Source organism: Telopea speciosissima, chromosome 2 (genome assembly GCF_018873765.1).
Source record: "Telopea speciosissima isolate NSW1024214 ecotype Mountain lineage chromosome 2, Tspe_v1, whole genome shotgun sequence".
In the NCBI taxonomy this organism is placed as follows: domain Eukaryota; kingdom Viridiplantae; phylum Streptophyta; class Magnoliopsida; order Proteales; family Proteaceae; genus Telopea; species Telopea speciosissima.
In genome coordinates this window covers 42561091-42567782 of record NC_057917.1, presented here as the reverse complement: position 1 = coordinate 42567782, position 6692 = coordinate 42561091, and the positions used below count along the sequence as shown (strand labels likewise).

General features: G+C 39.3%; 1 non-coding gene across 1 annotated transcript; it reads left to right on the top strand.

The window, feature by feature from the left end:
* Window positions 1-395: 395 nt before the first annotated feature.
* LOC122653295 lies at window positions 396-502 on the top strand. Its single transcript, XR_006331732.1, has one exon. It is a non-coding gene; the product is annotated as a small nucleolar RNA R71 (small nucleolar RNA).
* Window positions 503-6692: the final 6190 nt, after the last annotated feature.

Below are 6692 nucleotides of genomic sequence, written 5' to 3'. Positions count from 1 at the left end.
TACTTACATTCTCAGTGTTGGAATTGCCCACAAAGGTGTTAGGACATTCCTCCAAAAGATGTCCAGGAGTATGGCACCAACTGCATATAGACACATGGTTGACCTGGTTAACTGGTATAGACTCTTTAAGAACTATGGACTCCAACCTCTTTATGAGGTTGTCAAGTTTGGCCTCCTTAGCTAGCATACCCTCAATAAGATACCTCTTAGTGGTTCTTTCAGCCTCTTGGGAAGATTCCCACTCCCTAGTCTTATCAGCCAAGTTGGTTAAGAATGTCCATGCATCATTCTCCTCTGAAAAAGAGGTAAAGCCTATAGGACACATAGACTCTACAAGTTGCCTGGTCTGAAAGTCAATACCCTCATAAATAATTTGGCATAGCTACCACAAGTCAAAACCATGGTGAGGACATTCTCAGAGGAGGTCCTTGAATCTTTCCATAAATTTTGAAAAGGACTCTTGTGGTTTCTGCCTAAACTGGAGTATGTCACTCTTGAGTTTATTGGTCTTGTAAAGAGGGAAAAATTTTCCCAAGAAGGCAATGGTAAACTCATCCCATATATTAATAGAATTGTTGGCAGTCCATAGAGCCACTTTTTGGCCTGTTCTATCAGGGCAAATGGTATAAACCTAAGCTTAACTGCATCATCAGTCAAATTCTGGACCTTAATTAGAACACAGACCTCCTCAAATTCCCTAAGGAAGAGATATGTATCTTCATTGGCCATCCCATGGAAGTGGGGTAGCATGCTAATGAAGTTAGTCATGAGTTCATAATTGTTTCCTGTAACAGGTGGTAAGTTGATGCAAGAAGGCTGTGCAGCCCTAGTAGGGTAGAACCTATCCTTAAAAGTCTTTGGTTGTTGGTCACCCATGGTCAAAGGTGGGGTCAAAGGTAGTGGAGAAGGTGGTATTCTAATAAGACGGTTACTTGAATCACGAGTCCACACCGAAGCCACCTAAATAGATATGAGGTCTCCTTTAGAAAATTAAAGAAAAATAAAAGACTTAGAAAGAATCACCAGAAACAAGAGGGAGTCCAAGGTAGATAGTGCATCTATCCCTCAAGAATCAAAATAATGGTTCCAAAGCTATAAGGATGTCATATAGGTTGACAGCAAGAGAACCCGTATAGTCTTCTATAGCCACTTACGTGCCACTCCAAGTGGATTCTAATGTAGGGTGGAGGACTACAATACGTTTTTGTCTCAAAAAACACTCACTATGTCGCTTTCCTGTTATCAAGAGTGGTCACCTCCAAAGATAAGTCACATGCCAATCCACCCAACCAAGTCAAGATATACCGTCATAGGTAACTTAATCCTATGAGGGACACCAAAAGATGGAGGATTGGAGCATATGAAGGACTTTAGATTGGACGCACACTATTTGAAACAGAAGAGAAACAAGAAGAGGTTTTCAAAAACTCTTTTTTTTTTTTTTTTTTTTGAAGAAAAGATAAAATAAAATAAAGCACTTTGAATTACTTAAAAATCAGAAAAATAAAGTGGACAATAATCTCCCCGGCAACAGCGCCAAAAACTTATTTGAGTTAAAATAATACCGCAAGCGTATGGGTCAATCGTAGCTACAGGTCGAACACGAGGAGATATACGCCACCCTATTTTACTCACTTTAAAGTAATGCAAAGTGAATCAAATTAAAGTGTTAAATTAAACTAATTAAACTAATAAACTAACGGATCCTAACTCACAAGCATCTAACGAATTAAATTGACATGAATTAAAGTGGCGTCCTAACACATATCCATCTAACCTATCAAACTAACACGGATTGGAAGGGATAAATTGCAGCCACGCACCATAACCACATAAAAAAAAATAAAAGAAGAAGAAGGAGAATGAGATAGAAGAAGAGAGAATGAGATTAAAGGTTTAGATAATAAAAACCTGGATGTGCTTGAATCGGATTGAGCTTGCTTGCATGAATTTATTAAGCCTTGCATGAACACTTGAATAAACTTACCATGGCTTCCTCTTCTAAATCTCCAAGTCTTGTCATCAACATAGGAACTTAGACTAGAAAGCTTTAAACCTAAACTAGAATTAAATTATTACAACCAAATTGAAGACATGAATTGAAAGCATGAATCAAAAGCATTACAACCATGAAATAAAAATCATAAAAGCAAACTAGAACTTAGAAATCCAAAAATCACAAATTCGAAGGAGAAGAAGAGAAATTTCACTAAGTGAATGAACAACTTTACAAGAGAAGAAGGGGGGTATTTATAGGGGGAAGGGGAGAAGAAGAGAAGAGAGAGGGAGAGCCCTCTAAAAAATGTGGAGAGGAGAGAGAGTGTGGGAGAGTTAAGGGAATATTCCCTTCTCCTTCCTTCTTTACAATGCCTTGAATCCTAAGAAAAAAGAAAAAAAATAAAACGAGGGAGAGAAGAGAATCCTAGCTACATAAACCTTCTATTTCTAAAAAAATAAATTTCTAATTCTAACTTGTGCTTCTTTTTCTTTGTAGATATCTTCTCCAAGTAATGAGATCAATATCTTCTCCAAGCAATGAGATCAAGGCATCTTTGACTTTTCAACCTTCCATAGATGAGAGAATATCTTTCAAAAGAAATCTATCCCAAGTAGAATTCCAAAAGTGCCCTTAAAAATTTAGAGGAGAGAGAGAGCAAAGGTGATGACTAGGATTTCCACTCAATCAAATAACACAATGCCCATCATGTCCTCAAGCAAAATCATGGAGCACTGGGTGCAGCCCAATAAAAATCGTGGACAGTAGTGGGCCTTCAAAAATAATGGAATCTAGTGGCAGTGTGGGTCCCTCCAAGTGGGTAGCAGTCCTTCTCTCTCTTCAAGAATGAAAAATCGCTGTAATGATCCTGTACTCGTAGTGGATCTCCACCATTGCTTAGAAATATCTTCTATAATGTCAAAATGTCCTTGGGCAGTGGTAGAATGACTATGGGCTTGCACTACAGCTCCTTTCTGACCCATTATCCTTTCTTGGGCTGAAAAGAATAATCAACTGCATGGAGGCCTAAACGAATGCATACTTGCGTTCCATCACGTCCATCTTGCTCCAAATTTAGTCCTCTTTATAGCTATGGAAAGAAAAATGAAAACTTTACGTGTAACTTGGAACATGTAGCTCCCGATAATCCAGAATAGACCAAAACCTGAAAAGCACAAGAAAGTACCAAAGAAACTCTGTCCAATGTGATAAAATGTATGCTTTATGACCTAAGATTTCACACATAAATGTGCTCATCACTCATCACATAAACATCGCATATTCAATACATATCCGTTATTCACATCCACATCTCATCGCATAATCATCATAAAACCATATCTTATATTCATGTCTCAACACAAATCCAATATTCACATTCACGATAACAATTCAAGTATAATTGTAAATCCCTAAGCATCTAGCATGCCACATGATATACATCCTAAATCATCTAGTCCCACTCTAGCATTCATTGAAGTCACAGACCCAAATCCCATCATTCATAATGATCGATCATGATAGGCACATACAACATAACACATGCATGAATGGCATTCATAGGTCAAACACTCCATAAAATCCAAGGATCTAATCCACTCACAATTATCGTAAAGTATGCAATCTCGGGTTCTATGCAACGTACGCCTTCCCCGTAGATGTAGGTTATGCTATAAAGTCAAATCATAAGTGCACAATAGGTGAGAGAAAGCCTGGGAGTCAAGCCCTATGTCAAAACTCCAAGACAGTACTGATTTAGTCCTTACGGACGATCCACTGTAGACTGTGTAGGCAGTGCTTGCCAAGAAATAGAGTGGACTGTCCTGCGGGCTATGGAGTCCCATCGTCCACAGGAGCCATTTCTGTGGTTTGTTTTTCAGCAAGGCTTGAGCCCATCCTTGGCCTATTGCCTTGGAGCTTGTAGGGGGGTCAATAGGGAGTATTCTAACCTCCTAAAATGCTATTAAATATGAGGATTCAATCCTATAATAGTCTCTATACATGCACACAAGTACAATAAGTACAACACTAAGTAAAAACTCCTAGACAACACTAATTTAGTCCTTACGGACGATCCACTGTGAACTGTGTGTCCATCGTCCGTAGGCTACGAACTGTGTAGGCAGTGCTTGCCAAGAAATAGAGCAGACTGTCCTGCGGACTGTGCCCCATGGTCCACAGTCTGTCGAGCCCTTCCTTGGCCTATTGCCTCGGGGATTGTAGGGGGTCAATAGGGGGTATTCTAGCCTCCTAAAATGCTATTAAACATGGGGATTCAATCCCATAATAGTCTCCATACACAAGGTTAGGTTCTAGCATCAAGATTCCTCAATTTTTTGGGTTCTTCAAGTAGGTTTCTTGGTGGTTTGGTCATTGACTTGGGTATCAGTCATTAGAGGTCATCAATTGGTATTAATAACATTCAATAGAAGGCTTAAATACAATAGAACAAGAAGCCCTATGATTTGGTGAAAGATTGGATAGGTTCCAACATCAAGAATCTCCAAGTTGGAGGTTCTAAAAGAGGTTTTAGGAAAACTAGGCCATGGGGCTGTGGATGGGTGACTCTAGACCAATAGTTGATGTCTTTAACATCAAATGAATGTGTTTTTCCATAGGTCTGCCCCTGGCCAAATAGGCCATAAGACACAAAAATTATATAAACCCAACTCATTTTTAGAATCCTATACTATTCAAAACGACGGAGGAATTGAAGAGAGAAAAGAAGAGAAAGAAGGAGAGGAAGAAAGGAAGAAGAGAAAGAAGAGAATGGATTACCTCTAGGTCTTTGAAAATCTGAAGGTAACCCTCTCCAAACCGATTTCCCCATCTCCTATGCTCCTTTTTAATTCTGATTTTAAGCAATTCCAGGTTAGAACCATGAAGATATGAGCCTTCCATGCTTCCATGCATAGAATTCATGCTAACCAGTAAATCTGGGTTATGGTTTTGCAAGGTAGAACTTAAATTCCTTGCATGCATGATCAATCCAAGGTAAACTACATAAAACCAATATTGTATAGATATAATCCAAACACTTTTCTTATGTAATCTGTATTTGATGCATGTAATCTGTATTTGATTCTTTTCTTATATACTCCAAACGCTTTTCTTATGTAATTTGTATTTGTTATAAATCTCAATTCCAGCCTCATGCCAACCAGTAAATCTGGGCTATGGTTTTGCAAGGTAGAACTTAAATTCCTTGCATGCATGATCAATCCAAGGTAAACTACATAAAACCAGTACTGTATAGATATAATCCAAATGCTTTTCTTATGTAATCTGTATTTGATGCATGTTGGAAGCTTAATCCCAGCCTTACATGGTTACTTTAATGAAATTGGAACCCAACCCAGCATGCATGTTGGATTCTATCAACAGAATCACAAGAGATTCACCAAGCCTTTTTTGCACCGGCTGGCAATGCACACACCTATCACATTTTGCACATGTGATATACAAAACCTTCTATACTACACATGTGATATGGGATCCTCAATCAAATATTGAGTTTCCGTCTTTGTACAAATCATGTCTCATTCATATCTCATTGTATCTAATCTTGTGTAACAACTATTGATTATCTATAAATACAAGAGATCCCCCATTGAGAGGATTGGGGATTGAATAATAATAATCCAGTCAATATGGTATCAGAGCAAGGGTTAGACTACACTGAAACTTTTAGCCCAGTAGTCAAACCAACCACCATTAGAACGGTGCTATCTATTGCTGTGTCTAAGGGTTGGTCTATTCGGCAACTGGACTTTAGTAATGCTTTCCTACATGGAATATTGAAGGAAGAAGTCTACATGACCCAACCTCCCGACTTTGAGGACCCTGCTAGACCACATTTTGTGTGCAAATTACATAAGTCCCTCTATGGTCTCAAGCAGGCTCCTCGAGCTTGGTTCCAACGGTTGTCCCAGTTTCTAATTCAAACCGGTTTCGTTACCTCTCAAATAGACCCGTCTTTATTCATCCTCCATCACGGGTCTCTTACCACCTATGTTTTGGTGTATGTGGATGACATTATTGTCACCAGCAGCAAAACTGACCACATCACCAGTCTGCTTCACCAACTAGCCTCCACATTTTCCATAAAGGATCTGGGCCCGCTTCATTTTTTGCTTGGCATTGAGGTTCAATCTCACCCTACTAGTCTTCTTCTCTCCCAAAGCCGTTACATCTCAGATATCCTAAATCGAGTAGGTATGACGGATTGCAAGTCTGTCTTGGCACCCATATCTTCGACAATGAAATTATCTGCTCAAGGGGGTGCTCCTCTGTCCGATGCCACCCAATATCGCTCCATTGTTAGGGCCCTACAGTATGCTACCCTGACTCACCCTGATGTTGCTTATGTGGTGAATTGTGCCTGCCAATATATGCATGTACCCATGGAGGACCACTGGACACTTGTAAAGCGCATCCTACGCTATCTCAAAGGCACACAACATCATGGCTTACTATTACATCGATCCTCTGATCTCAGTCTTCAGGCCTTTAGCAATGCCGACTGGGCTGGAAACAGTGATGACAGGAAATTAACCGAGGGATATGCAATTTTTCTCTTTATCTCTTTGTTATCTTTTGTGAAAGGTTTGAGCCTTGATTTCCATATTTTCCGCATTATTTTGCATTAAATGTCATCTTCTCCATCTAATCTGTTTTCCATATTTATATCTCTCCA